This window comes from Pleurodeles waltl, chromosome 7, assembly GCF_031143425.1.
Source record: "Pleurodeles waltl isolate 20211129_DDA chromosome 7, aPleWal1.hap1.20221129, whole genome shotgun sequence".
Lineage (NCBI taxonomy): Eukaryota > Metazoa > Chordata > Amphibia > Caudata > Salamandridae > Pleurodeles > Pleurodeles waltl.
In genome coordinates, this window is record NC_090446.1 from 1,551,195,154 (window position 1) to 1,551,222,795 (window position 27,642).

A 27,642-nucleotide genomic window follows, 5' to 3' on the forward strand; every position below is an offset into this window, starting at 1 on the left:
GCTCTGCTATCCAGAATCTCAGTGGTTATGCTCTCTCATTTCTTTCCAAATTGTCACTAACAGGCTAGTGATCAATTTCACCAATTTACATTGGCATACTGGAACACCCTTATAATTCCCTAGTATATGGTACTGAGGTACCCAGGGTATTGGGGTTCCAGGAGATCCCTATGGGCTGCAGCATTTCTTTTGCCACCCATAGGGAGCTCTGCCAATTCTTACACAGGCCTGCCTGTGCAGCCTGAGTGAAATAACGTCCACGTTATTTCACAGCCATTTACCACTGCACTTAAGTAACTTATAAGTCACCTATATGTCTAACCTTTACCTGGTAAAGGTTGGGTGCTAAGTTACTTAGTGTGTGGGCACCCTGGCACTAGCCAAGGTGCCCCCACATAGTTCAGGGAAAATTCCCCAGACTTTGTGAGTGCGGGGACACCATTACACGCGTGCACTATACATAGGTCACTACCTATGTATAGCTTCACAATGGTAACTCCGAATATGGCCATGTAACATGTCTAAGATCATGAAATTGTCCCCCCAATGCCATCCTGGCATTGGTGAGACAATCCCATGATCCCACGGGTCTCTAGCACAGACCCGGGTACTGCCAAACTACCTTTCCCAGGGTTTCACTGCAGTTGCTGCTGCTGCCAACCCCTCAGACAGGTTTCTGCCCTCCTGGGGTCCAGCCAGGCTTGGCCCAGGAAGGCAGAACAAAGGACTTCCTCAGAGAGAGGGTGTTACACCCTCTCCCTTTGGAATAAGGTGTCAGGGCTGGGGAGGAGTAGCCTCCCCCAGCCTCTGGAAATGCTTTGATGGGCACAGATGGTGCCCATCTCTGCATAAGCTAGTCTACACTGGTTCAGGGATCCCCCAGCCCTGCTCTGGCACGAAACTGGACAAAGGAAAGGGGAGTGACCACTCCCCTGACCTGCACCTCCCCTGGGAGGTGCCCAGAGCTCCTCCAGTGTGCTCCAGACATCTGCCATCTTGGAAACAGAGGTGCTGCTGGCACACTGGACTGCTCTTAGTGACCAGGGCCAGCAGGTGACGTCAGAGACTCCTTCTGATAGGCTCCTCCAGGTGTTGCTAGCCTATCTTCTCTCCTAAGTAGCCAAACTTCCTTTTCTGGATATTTAGGGTCTCTGCTTTGGGGAATTCTTTAGATAACGAATGCAAGAGCTCATCAGAGTTCCTCTGCATCTCTCTCTTCACCTTCTGCCAAGGAATCGACTGCTGACCGTGCTGGAAGCCTGCAAAACCGCAACAAAGTAGCAAAGACGACTACTGCAACCTTGTATCGCTGATCCTGCCGCCTTCTCGACTGTTTTCCTGGTGGTGCATGCTGTGGGGGTAGTCTGCCTTCTCTCTGCACTAGAAGCTCCAAAGAAATCTCCCATGGGTCGACGGAATCTTCCACCTGCAACCGCAGGCACCAAAAGACTGCATCACCGGTCCTCTGGGTCCCCTCTCAGCACGACAAGCGTGGTCCCTGGAACTCAGCAACTCTGTCCAAGTGACTCCCACAGTCCAGTGACTCTTCAGTCCAAGTTTGGTGGAGCTAAGTCCTTGTCTCCCCACGCTAGACTGCATTGCTGGGTACCGCGTGATTTGCAGCTGCTCCGGGTCCTGTGCACTCTTCCAGGATTTCCTTTGTGCACAGCCAAGCCTGGGTCCCCGACACTCTAACCTTCAGTGCACGACCTCATGAGTTGACCTCCGGCGTCGTGGGACCTTCCTTTGTGACTTCGGGTGAGCTCCAGTTCACTCCACTTCGTAGTGCCTGTTCCAGCACTTCTGCGGGTGCTGCCTGCTTCTGAGGGGGCTCCTTGTCTTTCTGGGTACCCCCTCTGTCTCCTCAGTCAATTGGCGACATCCTGGTCCTTCTTGGGCCACAGCAGCATCCAAAAACCCTAACCGCGACCCTTGCAGCTAGCAAGGCTTTTTTGCAGTATTTCTGCACGGAAACACCTCTGCAAGCTTCTTCACAATGTGGGACATCCATCCTCCAAAGGGGAAGTTCCTAGTTCTCTTCGTTCTTGCAGAATCCACAGCTTCTACCATCCGGTGGCAGCTTCTTTGCACCCACAGCTGGCATTTCCTGGGCATCTCCCCACTCCCGACTTGATCGTGACTTTTGGACTTGGTCCCCTTGTTCCACAGGTACTCTCGTCTGGAAATCCATTGTTGTTGCATTGCTGGTGTTGGTCTTCCTTGCAGAATTCCCCTATCACGACTTCTGTGCTCTCTGGGGAACTTAGGTGCACTTTGCACCCACTTTTCAGGGTCTTGGGGTGGGCTATTTTTCTAACCCTCACTGTTTTCTTACAGTCCCAGCGACCTTCTACGACGTCACATAGGTTTGGGGTCCATTCGTGATTCGCATTAAACTTTTGGAGTATATGGTTTGTGTTGCCCCTATACCTATGTGCTCCCATTGCAATCTATTGTGACTATACATTGCTTGCACTGTTTTCTATTGCTATTACTGCATATTTTTGGTATTGTGTACATATATCTTGTGTATATTTGCTATCCTCATACTGAGGGTACTCACTGAGATACTTTGGCATATTGTCATAAAAATAAAGTACCTTTATTTTTAGTATATCTGTGTATTGTGTTTTCTTATTGTGCATATGACACCAGTGGTATAGTAGGAGCTTCACACGTCTCCTAGTTCAGCCTAAGCTGCTCTGCTAAGCTACCTTTTCTATCAGCCTAAGCTGCTAGACACCCCTCTACACTAATAAGGGATACCTGGACCTGGTGCAAGGTGTAAGTACCCCTTGGTATCCACTACAAGCCAGTCCAGCCTCCTACATTGGTTGTGCAGCAGTGGGATAAGTACTTGCAACTACTTACCACTTTGTCATTTTGTACTTTTCATAAGAGAAAAATATACAAAACAAGTTCAGTGTATGTACACCTAACCAAAAAAGTTTTGCTTTTCTCCTCTTACTCTATTGCTAAGTGCTGAAAAGTACCTCTAAACTTTCAAAAAGTTCTTAAAAAGTTAAAAAAAAGTTTTTTTCTGTTCTTTAAAAAGTTCTGAAACTTTTTTTTCTTTTCTGTCCCTTAAACCTTTTCTGTCATGTCTGGTACAGGTCAATCTGTTGATCTGACCAGAGTTGCTTATGATCACCTTAGCTGGAAAGGAGCAAGGAGTCTCTACATTGAAAGAGGTTTAGTGGTAGGGAAGAATCCCTCAAGAGAACTGTTAGTTAATATGCTCATTGAACAGGATAAGACCTTAGTTGGCACATCTGGTGAGAAATTAGCTGATGGTTCATACTCTGACTCTGGGGCACCCCCAGTAAGAGGGTTAGAAGGGAACCTTCCCAACCTGCCCCCTAGCAGGTCACCTAGCATGGCTGGTACTAATGTGAGTTCTCATCACAGTAGGAGTGTTACTTCTGTAAGCCAGGTTGTTAGAGTGCCATCTGTTAGGGACAGGTCTCCCTCTCTTCATTCACACCATTCTTCTGTGGCTAAGCATGCCCAACCCACCCTCCCTGAAGACAGAATGTTAGAAAGGGAACTCAATAGATTGAGAGTGGAAGAGTCCAGGCTGAAGCTTAAAAAGCAACAGCTGGATCTAGACAGGGAAGCATTTGACTTAGAAAAAGAAAGACAGAGGTTGGGGTTTGGACCCCATGGTGGCAGCAGCAGTATTCCAAATAGTCATCCTGTAAAAGAGCATGATTCTAGGAATCTGCACAAGATAGTTCCCCCTTACAAGGAGGGGGATGACATTAACAAGTGGTTAGCTGCACTTGAGAGGGCATGTGTTGTATAGGAGGTCCCTCAAAGGCAGTGGGCTGCTCTCCTATGGCTATCTTTCAGTGGTAAGGGTAGGGATAGGCTCCTTACTGTTAAAGAAAGTGATGCCAATAATTGTACAGTTCTTAAGAATGCACTCCTAGATGGTTATGGCTTAACCACTGAACAGTACAGGATCAAGTTCAGAGAAACGAAAAAGAAGTCTTCACAAGACTGGATAGACGTTGTTGACCATTCAGTGAAGGCCTTGGAGGGGTGGTTACATGGCAGTAAAGTTTCTGACTATGAAAGCCTGTATAACTTAATCCTGAGAGAGCATATTCTTAATAATTGTGTGTCTGATTTTTTGCACCAGTACCTAGTGGACTCTGATCTGATCTCTCCCCAAGAATTGGGAAAGAAGGCAGACAAATGGGTCAGAACAAGGGTGAACAGAAAAGTTCATACAGGGGGTGACAAGGATGGCAAGAAGAAGGATGGTAAGTCTTCTGACAAGGGTGGGGACAAATCTAAAAATGAGTCTTCATCAGGCCCACAAAAACACTCTGGTGGGGGTGGTGGGCCCAAATCCTCTTCAAATCAAAACCAAGAAAAGAAACCATGGTGCTATTTATGTAAAATAAAAGGCCATTGGACAACAGATCCCAGTTGTCCAAAGAAAAGCACCAAGCCTCCCACTACCACAACCCCTACTGCTACACCTAGTGCCCCTAGTAATAGCAGTGGTGGTGGGAGCAAACCTACTAATAGCCAATCCAAGGGAGTAGCTGGGCTCACTTTTGGTAATTTAGTTGGGATTGGTCTTGACCACAGAGGCTGTGTTAGTCTCTGAGGGGGCCATTGATTTGCCCACCTTGGTTGCTTGTCCCCTTAATATGGATAGTACAAGCAACTTCCCCTAATAAATGGTGTTGAGGTTCAGGCCTACAGGGACACAGTTGCCAGTGTTACCATGGTAATAGAGAAACTGGTCCACCCTGAACAACACCTACTTGGTCACCAGTACCAAGTGACTGATGCTCATAACAACACTCTTAGCCACCCCATGGCTGTTGTGAATCTCAACTGGGGGGGGGGGGGGGGTTACTGGTCCAAAGAAAGTTGTGGTTGCCTCAGATTTACCTGTAGACTGTCTACTAGGAAATAATTTAGAAACATCAGCTCGGGCAGAAGTGGAGTTGGAGGCTCATGCAGCAATGCTGGGCATTCCTGGGCATATTTTTGCTTTGACAAGGGCTCAGGCCAAAAAGCAAATAGGACAGGGTGACTTGGATCCTGGAAGAATGGACCAAGTGCTCCCTTAAGCTAGGGTTAGTAAAGGTAAAACACTACCTACTATCCCTCCCTCTACAGTGGATTCAACTTCTGAAGAAGAAGAATTTCCACCCTGTGCAGAACCTTCACCAGAGGAGCTGAAAGCACACACTGCTGAGCTTTTGGGTGGAGGGGGGCCTGCCAGGGAGGAGCTGAGTGTGGCACAGCATACCTGTCCCACACTAGAGGGTCTAAGACAGCAAGCTGTCAAACAAGCAAATGGGGATGTCAGTGACTCTCACAGAGTTTACTGGGAGGACAACCTCTTGTATACTGAAGCAAGGGACCCAAAACCTGGAGCAGCCAGGAGACTGGTGATTCCTCAGCAATACTGAGAGTTCCTACTAACTCTAGCCCACGACATAACCTTAGCTGGACATTTAGGGCAAATGAAAACTTGGGACAGGCTTGTCCCCTTGTTTCATTGGCCTAGAATGTCAGAGGACACAAAGGAATTTTGTAAGTCCTGTGAAACCTGTCATGCCAGTGGCAAGACAGGTGGCACTTCCAAAGGCACCCCTTATTCCACTGCCTGTGGTTGGGGTTCCCTTTGAAAGGGTAGGGGTTGACATAGTTGCCCCCCTTGACCCTCCTACTGCTTCAGGCAATAGGTTTATTTTGGTGGTAGTGGACCATGCCACCAGATACCCTGAAGCAATTACTCTGACCACTACAGCTCCTGCAGTGGCAAAGGCCCTCCTGGGAATCTTTTCCAAGGTGGGCTTCCCAAAAGAGGTGATATCAGACAGGGGAAGCAATTTCATGTCTGCTTACTTAAAGGCCATGTGGAAAGAATGTGGTGTGACATACAAGTTCACCACACCCTATCATCCACAAACAAATGGGCTGGTTGAGAGGTTCAATAAAACTCTCAAAGGAATGATAATGGGACTCCCTGAAAAACTCCGCAGGAGATGGGATGTCCTGTTACCTTGCCTCCTTTTTGCTTACAGGGAGGTACCCCAAAAAGGAGTGGGCTTCAGCCCCTTTGAACTCCTATTTGGACTTCCTGTGAGAGGTCCTCTAATACTGGTAAAGGAGGGTTGGGAACAACCTTTAAAAGATCCTAAGTGGACTATGTACTTGGCCTAAGATCTAGGATGGCTGAGTACATGAAAAGGCCAGTAAAAACCTTCAGGCCAGCCAAGAGCTCCAAAAGCAATGGCATGACTAGAAGGCTGTTCTGATTTAGTACCAACCAGGGCGGAAAGTGTGGGTCTTGGAGCCTGTGGCCCCAAGAGCACTCCAAGACAAATGGAGTGGTCCCCACATTATTGTTGAGAAAAAGGGAGAAGTCACCTACTTGGTTGACTTGGGCACTGCCAGGAGTCCCCTTAGGGTGCTCCATGTCAATCGCCTGAAAACCTACTATGACAGGGCTGATCTCACCCTGCTCATGTCAACAGATGAAGGACAGGAAGAAGAGAGTGACCCTCTCCCTGATCTCTTCTCTTCCTCAGAACAAGATGCTCTAGTGGAAGGTGTAGTTTTGGCAGATTGTCTCACTGCTGAGCAGAAAGACCACTGAATAAATCTCCTGGGTCAGTTTTCTGAACTCTTTTCTACTGTGCCGGGCACCACTTCTTGGTGTGAGCACACTTTAGATACTGGAGACAGCTTGCCTGTCAAAAGTAAAATCTATAGGCAGCTTGACCATGTCAGGGACTGCATAAAACAAGAGGTTCAGAAAATGCTTAAACTGGGAGTGGTTGAGCACTCTAAAAGTCCATGGGCCTCTCTTGTGGTACTTGTACCAAAGCCTCATCCCAAAGATGGTAAAAGGGAAATGAGATTTTGTGTTGACTACAGAGATCTCAACCAGGTAACTAAAACTGATGCTCACCCTATACCCAGGGCAGATGAGCTAATAGATACACTGGCATCTGCCAAGTATCTAAGCACCTTTGATTTGACTGCAGGGTATTGGCAGATCACGTTATCAGAGGATGCTAATGCAAAAACTGCATTTTCAACCATTGGAGGGCACTACCAATTCACAGTAATGCCTTTTGGATTAAAAAATGTACCTGCCACTTTTCAGAGGTTGGTGAATACAGTCCTGCAAGGGTTGGAGGCTTTTAGTGCAGCATATCTAGATGATATAGCTGTCTTTAGCTCCACCTCGGATGATCACCTGGTCCACCTGTGGGAAGTTTTGGAGGCCCTGCAAAAGGCAGGCCTCACTATCAAGACTTCAAAGTGCCAGATAGGGCAGGGGAAAGTGGTTTATATAGGACACCTGGTAGGTGGAGAACAGATTGCACCACTTCAGGGGCAAATCCAAACTATTATAGATTGGGTTCCCCCTACAACTCAGACCCAGGTGAGAGCCTACTTAGGCCTCACTGGGTATTACAGGAGGTTCATAAAGAACTATGGCTCCATTGCAGCACCTCCTAAGTACCTCACATCTAAGAAAATGCCTAAAAAGGTATTATGGACAGCTAGCTGTCAGAAAGCTCTTGAGGAGCTGAAGCAGGCCATGTGCTCTGCACCTGTCCCGAAAAGCCCCTGTTACTCCAAAAAAGTCATTGTCCAAACTGATGCATCTGAATTAGGGGTAAGGGCAGTCTTATCACAACTTAATTCTGAGGGCCGGGATCAACCTGTTGCTTTTATTAGCAGAAGGTTGACCCCTAGAGAAAAGCGTTGGTCTGCCATAGAGAGGGAGGCCTTTGCTGTGGTCTGGGTACTGAAGAAGTTGAGGCCATACCTATTTGGCACTCACTTCATTGTTCAGACAGACCACAAATCTCTACTTTGGCTAAAACAAATGAAAGGTGAAAACCCTAAATTGCTGAGGTGGTCCATATCCCTACAGGGAATGGATTATACAGTGGAACATAGACCTGGGAGTACCCACTCCAATGCAGATGGACTTTCCAGATATTTCCACTTAGACAATGAAGACTCATCAGGTCATGGCTAGTCTTAGTCTTATTGTCCTTCGTTTGGGGGGGGGGGTTGTGTAGGAAAGTACCATCTTGCCTGGCATGTTACCCCCATATTTCACCGTATATATGTTGTTTTAGTTGGATGTGTCACTGGGACCCTGCCAGCCAGGGCCCCAGTGCTCATAAGTGTGCCCTGCATGTGTTACCTGTGTTATGACTAACTGTCTCACTGAGGCTCTGCTATCCAGAACCTCAGTGGTTATGCTCTCTCATTTCTTTCCAAATTGTCACTAACAGGCTAGTGACCAATTTCACCAATTTACATTGGCATACTGGAACACCCTTATAATTCCCTAGTATATGGTACTGAGGTACCCAGGGTATTGGGTTTCCAGCAGATCCCTAGGGGCTGCAGCATTTCTTTTGCCACCCATAGGGAGCTCTGGCAATTCTTACACAGGCCTGCCTCTGCAGCCTGAGTGAAATAACGTCCACGTTATTTCACAGCCATTTACCACTGCACTTAAGTAACTTATAAGTCACCTATATGTCTAACCTTTACCTGATAAAGGTTGGGTGCTAATTTACTTAGTGTGTGGGCACCCTGGCACTAGCCAAGGTGCCCCCACATAGTTCAGGGCAAATTCCCCGGACTTTGTGAGTGCGGGGACACCATTACACGCGTGCACTATACATAGGTCACTACCTATGTATAGCTTCACAATGGTAACTCCGAATATGGCCATGTAACATGTCTAAGATCATGGAATTGTCCCCCCAATGCCATCCTGGCATTGGTGAGACAATCCCATGATCCCACGGGTCTCTAGCACTGACCCGGGTACTGCCAAACTACCTTTCCCGGGGTTTCACTGCAGCTGCTGCTGCTGCCAACCCCTCAGACAGGTTTCTGCCCTCCTGGAGTCCAGCCAGGCTTGGCCCAGGAAGGCAGAACAAAGGGCTTCCTCAGAGAGACGGTGTTACACCCTCTCCCTTTGGAATAAGGTGTCAGGGCTGGGGAGGAGTAGCCTCCCCCTGCCTCTGGAAATGCTTTGATGGGCACAGATGGTGCCCATCTCTGAAATAAGCCAGTCTACACCGGTTCAGGGATCCCCCAGCCCTGATCTGGCGCGAAACTGGACAAAGGAAAGGGGAGTGACCATTCCCCTGACCTGCACCTCCCCTGGGAGGTGCCCAGAGCTCCTCCAGTGTGCTCCAGACCTCTGCCATCTTGGAAACAGAGGTGCTGCTGGCACACTGGACTGCTCTGAGTGTCCAGGGCCAGCAGGTGACGTCCGAGACTCCTTCTGATAGGCTCCTCCAGGTGTTGCTAGCCTATCTTCTCTCCTAAGTAGCCAAACCTCCTTTTCTGGCTATTTAGGGTCTCTGCTTTGGGGAATTCTTTAGATAACGAATGCAAGAGTTCATCAGAGTTCCTCTGCATCTCTCTCTTCACCTTCTGCCAAGGAATCGACTGCTGACCGCGCTGGAAGCCTGCAAAACCGCAACAAAGTAGCAAAGACGACTACTGCAACCTTGTATCGCTGATCCTGCCGCCTTCTCGACTGTTTTCCTGGTGGTGCATTCTGTGGGGGTAGTCTGCCTCCTCTCTGCACTAGAAGCTCCGAAGAAATCTCCCGTGGGTCGGCGGAATCTTCCCCCTGCAACCGCAAGCACCAAAAGACTGCATCACCGGTCCTCTGGGTCCCCTCTCAGCACGACGAGCGTGGTCCCTGGAACTCAGCAACTCTGTCTAACTGATTCCCACAGTTCAGTGACTCGTCAGTCCAAGTTTGGTGGAGGTAAGTCCTTGCCTCCCCACGCTAGACTGCATTGCTGGGTACCGCATGATTTGCAGCTGCTCTGGCTCCTGTGCACTCTTCCAGGATTTCCTTTGTGCACAGCCAAGCCTGGGTCCCCAACACTCTAACCTGCAGTGCACAACCTCCTGAGTTGTCCTCCGGCGTCGTGGGACCTTCCTTTGTGACCTCTGGTGAGCTCCGGTTCACTCCACTTTGTAGTGCCTGTTCCGGCACTTCTGTGGGTGCTGCCTGCTTCTAAATGAGCTCCTTGTCTTGCTGGGCGCCCCCTCTGTCTCCTCACGCAATTGGCGACATCCTGGTCCTTCCTGGGCCACAGCAGCATCCAAAAACCCTAACTCCAACCCTTGCAGCTAGCAAGGCTTGTTTGCGGTCTTTCTGCACGAAAACACATCTGCAAGCTTCTTCACGATGTGTGACATCTATCCTTCAAAGGGGAAGTTCCTAGTCCTCTTCGTTCTTGCAGAATCCACAGCTCCTACCATCTGGTGGCAGCTTCTTTGCACCCACAGCTGGCATTTCCTGGGCATCTGCCCACTCCCGACTTGATCGTGACTTTTGGACTTGGTCCCCTTGTTCCACAGGTACTCTCATCTGGAAATCCATCGTTGTTGCATTGCTGGTGTTGGTCTTCCTTGCAGAATTCCCCTATCACGACTTCTGTGCTCTCTGGGAAACTTAGGTGCACTTTGCACCCACTTTTCAGGGTCTTGTGGTGGGCTATTTTTCTAACCCCCACAGTTTTCTTACAGTCCCAGCGACCCTCTACGAGGTCACATAGGTTTGGGGTCCATTCGTGGTTCGCATTCCACTTTTGGAGTATATGGTTTGTGTTGCCCCTATCCCTATGTTTCCCCATTGCATCCTATTGTAACTATACATTGTTTGCACTGTTTTCTAAGACTATACTGCATATTTTTGCTATTGTGTATATATATCTTGTGTATATTTTCTATCCTCTCACTGAGGGTACACTCTAAGGTACTTTGGCATATTGTCATAAAAATAAAGTACCTTTATTTTTAGTATAACTGTGTATTGTGTTTTCTTATGATATTGTGCATATGACACTAAGTGGTACTGTAGTAGCTTCACACGTCTCCTAGTTCAGCCTAAGCTGCTCTGCTAAGCTACCATTATCTATCAGCCTAAGCTGCTAGACACCCTATACACCAATAAGGGATAACTGGGCCTGGTGCAAAGTGCAAGTACCCCTTGGTACTCACTACAAGCCAGGCCAGCCTCCTACACTTACTTCTTACTGATGTGTAAAAGTGAGCCCATACTCTTACCTATACATGTATGTAAATCCGTCCTATAGCTTAAGTATTCCTTGTAGATAGATCCCAAGACGCTTCCGTTATGATACTTATCTACTAATTAAGAAAATTTACAAGACTAAGAACTTATATCCAACCAAACAAATATCACAGAACAAATCAAAGACACGATAATCCCTGGGATCCCATATCTATGTGTATCAAGATTGATAATAATACCACTCCCATTTGGGTTACTTATTTCAGTTTAATATAGACAAAGTATATATATATATATGTCATCGTTCTATCTCTCACCATCAGCCGCGTCTTAAAAGCAAATATATATTGTCCAGCCCTTAAGTCTTGAGTATAATAATACCTAAATCGGGTGGCTTACCTGATTACAGTTATAATTGTCCAAAATTCCAGATATCAAATCACGAAGCACGAGTACGCGTGTATTAACAGGATATCAGGTTCGCAAGTGGTCGCTTCTGAAACCCTTAAATAAGACCACCGGGCCGGACGCTCTCCAAAATATCCGAAATTTCGTGCTAGTGAATTCCGATAGGAAATAGAAAAGGGACCAAAAATTGTGGCAGCCATCTTTAAGATAGAACCATATCTTTAGACAAAGATAATGGTCATAAAAATAGAAAGAAAACTACAATACTGGCGGCCATTTTAGAGAGAATCTCAAGCTAATCTGTTCCAATAGTCGAAAATAAAGAAAGGACTAGAAATATAGCAACCATCTTCAAATAGACCCATATCTTCATGCTGGGCTGTTGGCCATAGAAATAGAGAAAGCACTATAATACTGGTGGCCATCATAAAGAGGAAAATGCTCCTATATTGTACATATTCATCCTATATGGTAATAGGCTAAGCTTCTATCGGCCATTTCTGAAGTACAAATCATATACAATATCCTAATAGAAGGGCTCAGTAATAGAATCTAAATATCATAGATAAATTTCAGAAATCAACTGGGACTAAACTTCATCCCTCAGAATACCTTAAGGCTGAATATAGATCTATTGCCTTGAGTGTCACCCTTCTCTTATTCAATATTCATCAAACGTCCATAAGGGAAAAACAGACTATTATTACTTAATTTTGCAGTATGATGGTCCCATACACAATATAAACAACTCCTGAGGACATCACCAGTAGACATCAGTATCAAGTGCCCATTTAAATAAAAATGTAAATAAAAATTTAAATAAAAATTTAAATTTAAAGATTAGTGTAGGACGACAGCCAATCTGGTGAAAATTAGTAAGTGGTTGGAAGAAAATTCAATTGTATATAGAAAGTGCAACCTACGTATTAGTATTTTACTCTAATGATATATCCCCAAAATTTACATCAGAGAATTATTATGTAGAAAGTTGCAGGGGTTACTGCCCCACATCCAATTTGTTAATAATCCTATCATATACAGAACATTTATCATGGAACATTGAGTACAATACTTTCACGGAAAATCAGATTCCATCACCAGCACATGGTATCATTGATCAATGTAAACACTATACATGTGAATCACATTTCACATTAGTCCAAGTTTCGATATATCCACATAATATCAATTTGCATATTTTACATGAGCTTATACCAGTGAGAAAATATTTAAATGTCATCATGTCAATATTGAAATTATTACAATTGCTGAGTACTGTTATAGTGTAAGACCTGTTTCTCCTAGTCACCAAGAAAGTATTCAAGTTCCCTGTCCGCATTTAGACCTGTCTCTACTGCCTTTAATCGTAATATCATATAGCCTCTTTCCTCCTTAGCATCAACTCCCTATTGCCTTCTCTTGGATCAATTCCTATATGATCAATGCCAAAAAACTAAAAAGATTTATGAGGCCCTTGCAATTCACATGAGATTATATGTGCTATTAATGGGTGTGAGAAAGTAGCCTCTTTCTAGCCTTGTTACCCCCACTTTTGGCCTGTTTGTGAGTGTATGTCAGGGTGTTTTCACTGTCTCACTGGGATCCTGCTAGCCAGGGCCCAGTGCTCATAGTGAAAAGCCTATGTTTTCAGTATGTTTGTTATGTGTCACTGGGACCCTGCTAGCCAGGACCCCAGTGCTCATAAGTTTGTGACCTATATGTATGTGTTCGCTGTGTGATGCCTAACTGTCTCACTGAGGCTCTGCTAACCAGAACCTCAGTGGTTATGCTCTCTCTGTCCAAATTGTCACTAACAGGCTAGTGACCAATTTCACCAATTTACATTGGCATACTGGAACACCCTTATAATTCCCTAGTATATGGTACTGAGGTACCCAGGGTATTGGGGTTCCAGGAGATTCCTTTGGGCTGCAGCATTTCTTTTGCCACCCATAGGGAGCTCTGACAATTCTTACACAGGCCTGCCACTGCAGCCTGAGTGAAATAACGTCCACGTTATTTCACAGCCATTTACCACTGCACTTAAGTAACTTATAAGTCACCTATATGTCTAACCTTTACCTGGTAAAGGTTGGGTGCTAAATTACTTAGTGTGTGGGCACCCTGGCACTAGCCAAGGTGCCCCCACATTGTTCAGGGCAAATTCCCCGGACTTTGTGAGTGCGGGGACACCATTACATGCGTGCACTACACATAGGTCACTACCTATGTGTAGCTTCACAATGGTAACTCCGAATATGGCCATGTAACATGTCTATGATCATGGAATTGTCCCCTCTATGCCATCCTGGCATTGTTGGCACAATCCCATGATCCCACGGGTCTCTAGCACAGACCTGGGTACTGTCAAACTGCCTTTTCAGGGGTTTCACTGCAGCTGCTGCTGCTGCCAACCCCTCAGACAGGTTTCTGCCCTCCTGGGGTCCAGCCAGGCTTGGCCCAGGAAGGCAGAACAAAGGGCTTCCTCAGAGAGAGGGTGTTACACCCTCTCCCTTTGGAAAAAGGTGTTAAGGCAGGGGAGGAGTAGCCTCCCCCAGCCTCTGGAAATGCTTTCATGGGCACAGATGGTGCCCATTTCTGCATAAGCCAGTCTACACCGGTTCAGGGACCCCTCAGCCCTGCTCTGGGGCGAAATTGGACAAAGGAAAGGGGAGTGACCACTCCCCTGACCTGCACCTCCCCTGGGAGGTGCCCAGAGCTCCTCCAGTGTGCTCCAGACCTCTGCCATCTTGGAAACAGAGGTGCTGCTGGCACACTGGACTGCTCTGAGTGGCCAGGGCCAGCAGGTGACGTCAGAGACTCCTTCTGATAGGCTCCTTCAGGTGTTGCTAGCCTATCCGCTCTCCTAAGTAGCCAAACCCTCTTTTCTGGCTATTTAGGGTCTCTGCTTTGGGAATTCCTTAGATAACAAATGCAGGAGCTCATCAGAGTTCCTATGCATCTCTCTCTTCACCTTCTGCCAAGGAATCGACTGCTGACCGCGCTGGAAGCCTGCAAAACTGCAACAAAGTAGCAAAGACGACTACTGCGACACTGTAGCGCTGATCCTGCCTCCTTCTCGACTGTTTTCCTGGTGGTGCATGCTGTGGGGGGTATTCTGCCTCCTCTCTGCACTAGAAGCTCCGAAGAAATCTCCTGTGGGTCAACGGAATCTTCCCCCTGCAACCCCAGACACCAAAGAACTGCATCACCGGTCCACCGGGTCTCCTCTCAGCACGACGAGCAAGGTCCCTTGAACTCAGCAACTCTGTCCAAGTGACTCCCACAGTCCAGTGACTCTTCAGTCCAAGTTTGGTGGAGGTAAGTCCTTGCCTCCCCACGCCAGACTGCATTGCTGGGAACCTAGTCTTGTGCAGCTACTCCGGCTCCTGTTCACTTTTCCAGGATTTTCTTTGTGGACAGCCAAGCCTGGGTCCACGGCACTCTAGCCTGCATTGCACGACCTCCTGAGTTGTCCTCCGGCGGCGTGGGACTCTCTTGTGCAACTTCGGGTGAGCACCATTTCACTCCACTTTGTAGTGCCTGTTCTGGCACTTCTGCGGGTGCTGCCTGCTTTTGAGAGGGCTATTTGTCTTGCTGGACACCCCATCTGTCCCCTCACACAATTGGCGACATCCTGGTCCCTCCTGGGCCACAGCAGCATCCAAAAACCTTAACCACAAGCTTTGCAGCTAGCAAGGCTTGTTTGCAGTCTTTCGGCGGGAAAACACTTCTGCACGACTCTTCACAACGTGCGACATCCATCCTCCAAAGGGAAAGTTTCTACCCCTTGTCGTTCCTGCAGAATCCTCAGCTTCTACTTCCTAGTAGCAGCTTCTTTGCACCCACAGCTGGCATTTCCTGGGCATCTGCCCACTCTCAACTTGATCGTGACTTTTGGACTTAGTCCCCTTGTTCCACAGGTACTCTAGTCTGGAAATCCATTGTTGTTGCATTGCTGTTGTTGGTCTTTCCTGCAGAAATCCCCTATCACGACTTCTGTGCTCTTTGTGGAACTTCAGTGCACTTTGCACTCACTTTTCAGGGTCTTGGGGTGGGCTATTTTTCTAACCCTCACTGTTTTCTTACAGTCCCAGTGACCCTCTACAAGGTCACATAGGTTTGGGGTCCATTCGTGGTTTGCATTCCACTTTTGGAGTATATGGTTTGTGTTGCCCCATCCCTATGTGCTCCCACTGCATCCTATTGTAATTATACATTGTTTGCACTGTTTTCTATTGCTATACTGCATATTTTTGGTATTGTGTACATATATCTTCTAAAGAGCTCAATCTTCCTGAGGCTACAGAGAAAAATTATAAAATCTTAGAGGAGACTCTCTCTCTATTTCAACAAGAAATTACTCAGCGAAAGGCAAGAAAGTTAAGAAGGGATGAAAGGGATTACGAATCAGGAAGAATATTTACCTTTGCTAGAAAATATGATCATTTGGTACAATCGAATCTAAGTAGGCAAGAATCACAGTCTTCCATTACTTCAGGCTCTACATCTACAAGTGCCCAGATTTCTAATGATAGCGATATTGACGGTGTAGGGGGCAGTGCACCACAAAGCAAACAGCTCGGTAGTGGTGTTTTTTTACAAGCACTCATGAGAATCAAGCAGAGCAATCACAACCAGAACAAGAAGAAACAACATTCAGTAGGACCGGAAGGGGCAGACGAGGGGGGAAACATAAGAGAAAAAACAGGCATGAAAACAAGATCCTGGGACAAAAGGGTATGAATCAAAGTATAACTGACTCTATAAATGTTGTTAACCTATCCATTACGAATCTTACATCTGATATGAGCACATTGTTGGAAAAGGGTCTGAATTTCTGCCCCACGGATCGAGGGGACATAAATAAGTTGAAAATAGATTTATTCAAATTTGTTCGCAAACTTAGATTGAAAAAACATTTCTCGCTTTATCAATCTGATGTACAGAATCGAGACAATCTAATTCAGGGTTTGAATTTAAATGAATTTTCAATTAAAGATATTCAAGATACAGTGACATTACTGTCTATCTCTGAACATGAGGAATTTCCAATTATTTTCTCCCAGGTGTTAAATGATCTAGACATCACACATAACACTAGTATTAGTAGTGGTCTCAAAAAGAAGTCAAAATGGGTTCCTAAGCTCATTGGTAATAATAAGCTAGACTTGCTCTTTGATTTAGTGTGTAGAGATTTGGATAAAGCTAAGCCACACTTTACTTGTTTTAACTTGAGTCATGGAGAAAGAATGGCCCTTAAGGAACTTCTGCAAAATGAAGAAATAATCATTAGACCAGCAGACAAAGGGGGAAATGTGGTGATAATGAATATAAATGATTATGAGACGGAAATTGCTACTCAGTTACAGGATATATGTTGTTATGAGAAACTCACATTTAACCCGATTCCGGGATTAACTAACTGTATACAGAAACAATTGAAGGATTGGCACGAACAAAAACTATTGGATAAAGATGAATACCAGTATCTGTTAGTTGCTCGACCTAGATACCCATGTATATATACCCTACCGAAAATACATAAAGAATCCCCATTTCCTCCAGGGAGACCCATTATTTCGGGAATCTCAGGACCTACAGAAAAAATATCTGAATATGTGGATGTTTTCCTCCAACCCATGGTCAATAATCTACCATCACTTATTAAGAATACTACACACATCTTGAGTATTTTAAGTGATTTTGAATGGGACACTAATATGACACTTTTTACCTTGGATGTTGTCTCTTTATACACGTGTATAAAACATGATTTAGGTTTGAAGGCGGTTGAGGCATTTCTCAATAGAAAATCAATCACGTTGTGGCAACACACAAGAATGATACTAGATATGATAGAGTTAATTTTGAACAACAATTTCTTTCTCTTCAAGAGAGATTGGTACAGACAGAAACAGGGTGTGGCGATGGGCTCGAGATTCTCCCCCTCTTACGCAAACCTATTTATGGGTTGGTTTGAGGAAAGGTGGGTCTGGGGCCATAGACATATTATACTGGGGTCGTTACATCGACGATTGTCTTATGATTTGGACAGGGAGTGTGGAACAACTTACTGAGTTCTGTGAATATCTTAATGCAAATGATATGAATGTTAAATTTACTTACCAGCACAGCAATAACTGTATTGACTTTCTGGATGTACAACTATACATTTGAAAATAACAGTATTCAAAGCAGGTTGTATAGAAAATCTACTGCCTGCAATTCTATCTTGCATGCAGCAAGTGCCCATCCATATCATCAGATTTCTGCGATACCATATGGTGAAATGATCCGGGCTAGACGTAATTGTAGTAAGGACGAGGAGTTTGAGACATGCATTGAGGATCTGTGTCAGCGTTTTGAAATAAGGGGATACCACAAGCATCTTATCAGCAAGTCAAAACGGAGAGTCAAAAATATTCAAAGGGAATATACATTGAAGCCTAGGGAACATGACAACCAAACTGAGCAAGGAAAAGTTAGATTGATAACAGATTATACTCAGAATTCAAAAATATTACGCAAGCTTGTATACAGACACTGGCATATTCTGTTACAGGATGAATCCCTAAAAGGTATTGTTGGTGCCAAACCCGAAATCACATATCGCAGAGGTAAAACTTTGAGATGCATCTTAAGTCCGAGTTATCCCCTAAATTCTAGTAAGGAGAATTGGTTGTCCACCCATACAATAGGCTTTCGGACCTGTGGTCATTGTGGATTATGTAAATGGGCAAGCCGTAAAAGGACAGAATTTACTGATAATTTGGGAAAGAACTTTAGGATCACAACACATATTAACTCTGGTACCTCTTTTGTGATATATATGGTGCTCTGTAAATGTAACTGGTACTATGTGGGAAGCACAATTCGTCCACTAAGAATTAGGATAGGAGAGCATGCCAGGGAACCTGCACGTGAGGATTGTAGATACCCATTAGTAGCACATATAATCTCATGTGAATTGCAAGGGCCTCATAAATCTTTTGAGTTTTTTGGCATTGATCATATAGGAATTGATCCAAGAGGAGTCAATAGGGAGTTGATGCTAAGGAGGAAAGAGGCTATATGGATATTACGATTAAAGGCAGTAGAGACAGGTCTAAATACGGACAGGGAACTTGAATACTTTCTTGGTGACTAGGAGAAACAGGTCTTACACTATAACAGTACTCAGCAATTGTAATAATTTCAATATTGACATGATGATATTTAAATATTTTCTCACTGGTATAAGCTCATGTAAAATATGCAAATTGATATTATGTGGATATATCGAAATTTGGACTAATGTGAAATGTGATTCACATATATAGGGGGTCATTCTGACCCTGGCGGTCACGAATGACGGAAGCACCGCCAACAGGCTGGCGGTGCTTCAATTGTCATTCTGACCGCGGCGGTACAGCCGCGGTCGCCCAGCCGGGTCCGGCGGTTCTCCGCCGGTTTTGCCCCGGCTGGGAGAATCCGCCAGGGCAGCGCTGCAAGCAGCGCTGCCCTGGGGATTCTGAACCCCGTACCGCCAGCCTGTTTCTGGCGGTTTTCACCGCCAGGAAAAGGCTGGCGGTAAGGGGTGTCCTGGGGCCCCTGGGGGCCCCTGCACTGCCCATGCCACTGGCATGGGCATTGCAGGGGCCCCCTAACAGGGCCCCATGAAGCTTTTCACTGTCTGCTTAGCAGACAGTGAAAAGCGCGACGGGTGCAACTGCACCCGGCGCACCGCCGCAACACCGCCGGCTCCATTCGGAGCCGGCTCCTGTGTTGCGGCCCTCATTCCCGCCGGCCCAGCGGGAATGTTGGAATGGGGGCAGTGCGGTTCCCGCCTGGCGGGCGGCAACCGCCGCCCGCCAGAGTCGGAATCACCCCCATAGTGTTTACATTGATCAATGATACAATGTGCTGGTGATGGAATCTGATTTTCCGTGAAAGTATTGTACTCAATGTTCCATGATAAATGTTCTGTATATGATAGGACTATTAACAAATTGGATGTGGGGCAGTAACCCCTGCAACTTTCTACATAATAATTCTCTGATGTAAATTTTGGGGATATATCATTAGAGTAAAATACTAATACGTAGGTTGCACTTTCTATATACAATTGAATTTTCTTACAACCACTTACTAATTTTCACCAGATTGGCTGTCGTCCTACACTAATCTTTAAATTTAAATTTTTATTTAAATTTTTATTTACATTTTTATTTAAATGGGCACTTGATACTGATGTCTACTGGTGATGTCCTCAGGAGTTGTTTATATTGTGTATGGGACCATCATACTGCAAAATTAAGTAATAATAGTCTGTTTTTCCCTTATGGACGTTTGATGAATATTGAATAAGAGAAGGGTGACACTCAAGGCAATAGATCTATATTCAGCCTTAAGGTATTCTGAGGGATGAAGTTTAGTCCCAGTTGATTTCTGAAATGTATCTATGATATTTAGATTCTATTACTGAGCCCTTCTATTAGGATATTGTATATGATTTGTACTTCAGAAATGGCCGATAGAAGCTTAGCCTATTACCATATAGGATGAATATGTACAATATAGGAGCATTTTCCTCTTTATGATGGCCACCAGTATTATAGTGCTTTCTCTATTTCTATGGCCAACAGCCCAGCATGAAGATATGGGTCTATTTGAAGATGGTTGCTATATTTCTAGTCCTTTCTTTATTTTCGACTATTGGAACAGATTAGCTTGAGATTCTCTCTAAAATGGCCGCCAGTATTGTAGTTTTCTTTCTATTTTTATGACCATTATCTTTGTCTAAAGATATGGTTCTATCTTAAAGATGGCTGCCACAATTTTTGGTCCCTTTTCTATTTCCTATCGGAATTCACTAGAGCGAAATTTCGGATATTTTGGAGAGCGTCCGGCCCGGTGGTCTTATTTAAGGGTTTCAGACGCAACCACTTGCGAACCTGATATCCTGTTAATACACGCGTACTCGCGCTTCGTGATTTGATATCTGGAATTTTGGACAATTATAACTGTAATCAGGTAAGCCACCCGATTTAGGTATTATTATACTCAAGACTTAAGGGCTGGACAATATATATTTGCTTTTAAGACGCGGCTGATGGTGAGAGATAGAACGATGACATATATATATATATACTTTGTCTATATTAAAGTGAAATAAGTAACCCAAATGGGAGTGGTATTATTATCAATCTTGATACACATAGATATGGGATCCCAGGGATTATCGTGTCTTTGATTTGTTCTGTGATATTTGTTTGGTTGGATATAAGTTCTTAGTCTTGTAAATTTTCTTAATTAGTAGATAAGTATCATAACGGAAGCGTCTTGGGATCTATCTACAAGGAATACTTAAGCTATAGGACGGATTTACATACATGTATAGGTAAGAGTATGGGCTCACTTTTACACATCAGTAAGAAGTAAGGGACATCACCAGGGAACGGGGTTAGCTCGTGATCAGCAAAGAGGAGCAACTTAATGAGTTTTAACCTTTTTTTACACTCATTTACTAATCCTTATATTTCAACAACATGTTCACGCTTTTACTCAAGAATTGGGAGCACACTATTTAATAATATATGATGCATGATATAACAAGGTACGATACCTTCACACCTTGGGGACTAAGGTGCACTGAGAACTAACATGATTCTCTATCCCACCATTTCATTATATTGGTGGAGGTCTTTATAATTAGGAAGTATAGATATAGATGTAATCATAGGCACTTATATAATTACAGCCCTGATGAAGTCATTGGGAAATTCCCGGATGAAACACGTGTTGGCTGTTAACTTGGATGTGGCTGTTAAAATTTGGATATAAGGTTGGAAAAGGTATTGCATATATATCGCCTTTGAAGAATATGATTGAACATTGATTGGAGAAATCTGGACCTGGACTTTGGATCGTCACAAATTTGGAACAATAGACCTACAAATTCTCTTAATTTGGATTTGGACATAGATATTCTATTTGAGGATTATGTTGGAAGTAATCTTGTTAATTTTCAGAAATATATGAAAAACAGTGTTTAATGCACACTGACTTATGAGTACTACTATTTTTTTGATGTCATAACGAGTGCCTCTTGTATTTAATCATCTGTGTCGGGTTGACTGGGGCCATCTGTGTCGGGTGGATTGGGGCCATCTGTGTCGGGTGGATTGGGGCCATCTGTGTCCGGTGGATTGCGGCATCTGTTTTGGGTGAGCTGGGGCTCTCTGTTTCAGTTGGAGTGGGGCTATCTGTTTCAAACCCTAAAAAGACTGGTATTGGGTAATGTTTTTGTTTCAATGGTACAATTCTTGTTCTCCAATCCAACAGCAAGCATGGGCTGCAAGGGATTCCTCTTTGAGCCATTTACCAACAGGAATGGGACCAGACAGGGATGCCCACTGTCGGCTCTCCTACCTCTCCTGGACCTGGAAGTTTTGGCTGTATCCGTCACATCATCTACAGAAGTTCAAGGCATCGATACACCAACTGGGGAACCCAAACTGATGCTCTATGGTAATCATGTTCTTCTATCAGTAACTCAAGTGCATTTTTACTTGTCCTAATGCGTATCATCTCCAGCATTGCCATTTTTGGCGGTTACAGAATCAATTAGTTTAAAAGTGAGGTGACCTTGATGCCTAGAAGCACAGGACCACACCAGGGCCACACCAGGACCACACCAGGAGCACACCAGGAGCACACCAGGACCACATCAGGACCCCACCAGGACCACACCAGGAGCACATCAGGACCCCATCAGAACCCCATCAGGACCACACCAAGAGTCCACCAGGAGCACACCAGAACCCCATCAGGATCACACCAGGAGCACATCAGGACCACACCAGAAGCACATCAGAACCCCATCAGGATCACACCAGGAGCACATCAGTACCCCATCAGGATCACACCAGGACCCCATCAGGACCACACCAGTAGCACATCAGGACCCCATCAGGATCACAACAGGAGCAGATCAGGACCCCATCAGGATCACATCAGGAACATAACAGAAGCACATCAAGAGCTCATCAGGACCCCATCAAGAGCTCATCAGGACCCCATCAAGAGCGCCTCTGGACCTCTGAAGGAGCACATCTGGACCTCAGCAGGAGCACACCCGGAGCACACCCGGAGCACACGAGGAGCACGTCAGGACCACGTCAGGAGTATATTAGGAGCACACCAGAAGCACATCAGATCAACATCAAGGACACATTAGGACCATACCAGAAGCACATCAGGACCTCATCAAGAGAGCATCAGGACAACATCAGGACTGCATCAGGAGAACAACAGGAAAACACCAGGACCACATGAGAACCACATAAGGAGCACATCAAGACCCCATCAGGAGCACATCAGGGCCACATCAGGAGCACATGAGCAACCGTGCTAATGGTTCCTTTCAAGTGGGTGAATTAACATCTGGGAATATTAATTTAAAGTTACTCAGGTCACAAGAACAAGGAGAGACCTCAAGGGCTGATTGAGCAAATTAAGTGTGAGTTATTTAAATAGCAAAGGTTGCAATTATGCTCATGTGGAGATGCTGTAGGAAAGTACCATCTTGCCTGGCATGTTACCCCCATTTTTCACTGTATATATGTTGTTTTAGTTGTATGTGTCACTGGGACCCTGGTAACCCAGGGCCCCAGTGCTCATAAGTATGCCTGAATGTGTTACCTGTGTAGTGACTAACTGTCTCACTGAGGCTCTGCTAATCAGAACCTCAGTGGTTATGCTCTCTCATTTCTTTCCAAATTGTCACTAACAGGCTAGTGACCATTTTTACCAATTTACATTGGCTTACTGGAACACCCTTATAATTCCCTAGTATATGGTACTGAGGTACCCAGGGTATTGGGGTTCCAGGAGATCCCTATGGGCTGCAGCATTTCTTTTGCCACCCATAGGGAGCTCTGACAATTCTTACACAGGCCTGCCACTGCAGCCTGAGTGAAATAACGTCCACGTTATTTCACAGCCATTTTACACTGCACTTAAGTAACTTATAAGTCACCTATATGTCTAACCTTTACCTGGTAAAGGTTAGGTGCAAAGTTACTTAGTGTGAGGGCACCCTGGCACTAGCCAAGGTGCCCCAACATTGTTCAGAGCCAATTCCCTGAACTTTGTGAGTGCGGGACACCATTACACGCGTGCACTACATATAGGTCACTACCTATATGTAGCTTCACAATGGTAACTCCGAATATGGCCATGTAACATGTCTATGATCATGGAATTGCCACCCTATATCCCATCCTGGCATAGTTGGCACAATGCAAAAACAACAAGTGATGGACGGAATGCTGAACATTGTCAAACACTCACCCCCAGTCATAGATCTGGGTTTAATCCATCGTTCTTTTGCTCACCATGCCACCCCAGTTTGGACCCAGCCATATGCAAATCAGTCTTGACCCTGTTCCTCATGGGAACAGTCCAGACCGAACTGCCAAGCCAGGTCCTCACTGGACCGGAAACAAGCATCCTGGGACCGGTTTCGGGGTTTCACCCCTCATCAGCCAGGCTAGCTTGAATCCAGTGGCATGGGAAGCACGGGACCCACGTCTGGGCATACCCTTCCCACTTAGGGCGACAAAGCAAAAACAACAAGTGATGGACGGAATGCTGAACATTGTCAAACACTCACCCCCAGTCACAGATCTGGGTTTAATCCATCGTTCTTTTGCTCACCATGCCACCCCAGTTTGGACCCAGCCATATGCAAATCAGTCTTGACCCTGTTCCTCATGGGAACAGTCCAGACCGAACTGCCAAGCCAGGTCCTCACTGGACCGGAAACAAGCATCCTGGGACCGGTTTCGGGGTTTCACCCCTCATCAGCAAGGCTAGCTTGAATCCAGTGGCATGGGAAGCACGGGACCCACGTCTGGGCATACCCTTCCCACTTAGGGCGACAAAGCAAAAACAAGTGATGGACGGAATGCTGAACATTGTCAAACACTCACCCCAGTCATAGATCTGGGTTTAATCCATCGTTCTTTTGCTCACCATGCCACCCCAGTTTGGACCCAGCCATATGCAAATCAGTCTTGACCCTGTTCCTCATGGGAACAGTCCAGACCGAACTGCCAAGCCAGGTCCTCACTGGACCGGAAACAAGCATCCTGGGACCGGTTTTGGGGTTTCACCCCTCATCAGCCAGGCTAGCTTGAATCCAGTGGCATGGGAAGCACGGGACCCACGTCTGGGCATACCATTCCCAATTAGGGCGACAAAGCGAAAACAACAAGTGATGGACGGAATGCTGAACATTGTCAAACACTCACCCCCAGTCATAGATCTGGGTTTAATCCATCGTTCTTTTGCTCACCATGCCACCCCAGTTTGGACCCAGCCATATGCAAATCAGTCTTGACCCTGTTCCTCATGGGAACAGTCCAGACCGAACTGCCAAGCCAGGTCCTCACTGGACCGGAAACAAGCATCCTGGGACTGGTTTCGGGGTTTCACCCCTCATCAGCCAGGCTAGCTTGAATCCAGTGGCATGGGAAGCACGGGACCCACGTCTGGGCATACCCTTCCCACTTACGGCGACAAAGCAAAAACAACAAGTGATGGACGGAATGCTGAACATTGTCAAACACTCACCCCCAGTCATAGATCTGGGTTTAATCCATCGTTCTTTTGCTCACCATGCCAACAATCCAGACCGAACTGCCAAGCCAGGTCCTCACTGGACCGGAAACAAGCATCCTGGGACCGGTTTCGGGGTTTCACCCCTCATCAGCCAGGCTAGCTTGAATCCAGTGGAATGGGAAGCACGGGACCCACGTCTGGGCATACCCTTCCCACTTAGGGCGACAAAGCAAAAACAACAAGTGATGGACGGAATGCTGAACATTGTCAAACACTCACCCCCAGTCATAGATCTGGGTTTAATCCATCGTTCTTTTGCTCACCATGCCACCCCAGTTTGGACCCAGCCATATGCAAATCAGTCTTGACCCTGTTCCTCATGGGAACAGTCCAGACCGAACTGCCAAGCCAGGTCCTCACTGGACCGGAAACAAGCATCCTGGGACCGGTTTCGGGGTTTCACCCCTCATCAGCCAGGCTAGCTTGAATCCAGTGGCATGGGAAGCACGGGACCCACGTCTGGGCATACCCTTCCCACTTAGGGCGACAAAGCAAAAACAACAAGTGATGGACGGAATGCTGAACATTGTCAAACACTCACCCCCAGTCATAGATCTGGGTTTAATCCATCGTTCTTTTGCTCACCATGCCACCCCAGTTTGGACCCAGCCATATGCAAATCAGTCTTGACCCTGTTCTTCATGGGAACAGTCCAGACCGAACTGCCAAGCCAGGTCCTCACTGGACCGGAAACAAGCATCCTGGGACCGGTTTCGGGGTTTCACCCCTCATCAGCCAGGCTAGATTGAATCCAGTGGCATGGGAAGCACGGGACCCACGTCTGAGCATACCCTTCCCACTTAGGGCGACAAAGCAAAAACAACAAGTGATGGACGGAATGCTGAACATTGTCAAACACTCACCCCAGTCATAGATCTGGGTTTAATCCATCGTTCTTTTGCTCACCATGCCACCCCAGTTTGGACCCAGCCATATGCAAATCAATCTTGACCCTGTTCCTCATGGGAACAGTCCAGACCGAACTGCCAAGCCAGGTCCTCACTGGACCGGAAACAAGCATCCTGGGACCGGTTTCGGGGTTTCACCCCTCATCAGCCAGGCTAGCTTGAATCCAGTGGCATGGGAAGCACGGGACCCACGTCTGGGCATACCCTTCCCACTTAGGGCGACAAAGCAAAAACAACAAGTGATGGACGGAATGCTGAACATTGTCAAACACTCACCCCCAGTCATAGATCTGGGTTTAATCCATCGTTCTTTTGCTCACCATGCCACCCCAGTTTGGACCCAGCCATATGCAAATCAGTCTTGACCCTGTTCCTCATGGGAACAGTCCAGACCAGTCCAGACCGAACTGCCAAGCCAGGTCCTCACTGGACCGGAAACAAGCATCCAGTGAGGACCTGGCTTGGCAGTTCGGTCTGGACTGTTCCCATGAGGAACAGGGTCAAGACTGATTTGCATATGGCTGGGTCCAAACTGGGGTGGCATGGTGAGCAAAAGAACGATGGATTAAACCCAGATCTATGACTGGGGGTGAGTGTTTCACAATGTTCAGCATTCCGTCCATCACTTGTTGTTTTCGCTTTGTCGCCCTAAGTGGGAAGGGTATGCCCAGACGTGGGTCCCGTGCTTCCCATGCCACTGGATTCAAGCTAGCCTGGCTGATGAGGGGTGAAACCCCGAAACCGGTCCCAGGATGCTTGTTTCCGGTCCAGTGAGGACCTGGCTTGGCAGTTCGGTCTGGACTGTTCCCATGAGGAACAGGGTCAAGACTGATTTGCATATGGCTGGGTCCAAACTGGGGTGGCATGGTGAGCAAAAGAACGATGGATTAAACCCAGATCTATGACTGGGGGTGAGTGTTTGACAATGTTCATCATTCCGTCCATCACTTGTTGTTTTCGCTTTGTCGCCCTAAGTGGGAAGGGTATGCCCAGACGTGGGTCCCGTGCTTCCCATGCCACTGGATTCAAGCTAGCCTGGCTGATGAGGGGTGAAACCCCGAAACCGGTCCCAGGATGCTTGTTTCAGGTCCAGTGAGGACCTGGCTTGGCAGTTCGGTCTGGACTGTTCCCATGAGGAACAGGGTCAAGACTGATTTGCATATGGCTGGGTCCAAACTGGGGTGGCATGGTGAGCAAAAGAACGATGGATTAAACCCAGATCTATGACAATGTTCAGCATTCCGTCCATCACTTGTTGTTTTCGCTTTGTCGCCCTAAGTGGGAAGGGTATGCCCAGACGTGGGTCCCGTGCTTCCCATGCCACTGGATTCAAGCTAGCCTGGCTGATGAGGGGTGAAACCCCGAAACCGGTCCCAGGATGCTTGTTTCCGGTCCAGTGAGGACCTGGCTTGGCAGTTCGGTCTGGACTGTTCCCATGAGGAACAGGGTCAAGACTGATTTGCATATGGCTGGGTCCAAACTGGGGTGGCATGGTGAGCAAAAGAACGATGGATTAAACCCAGATCTATGACTGGGGGTGAGTGTTTGACAATGTTCAGCATTCCGTCCATCACTTGTTGT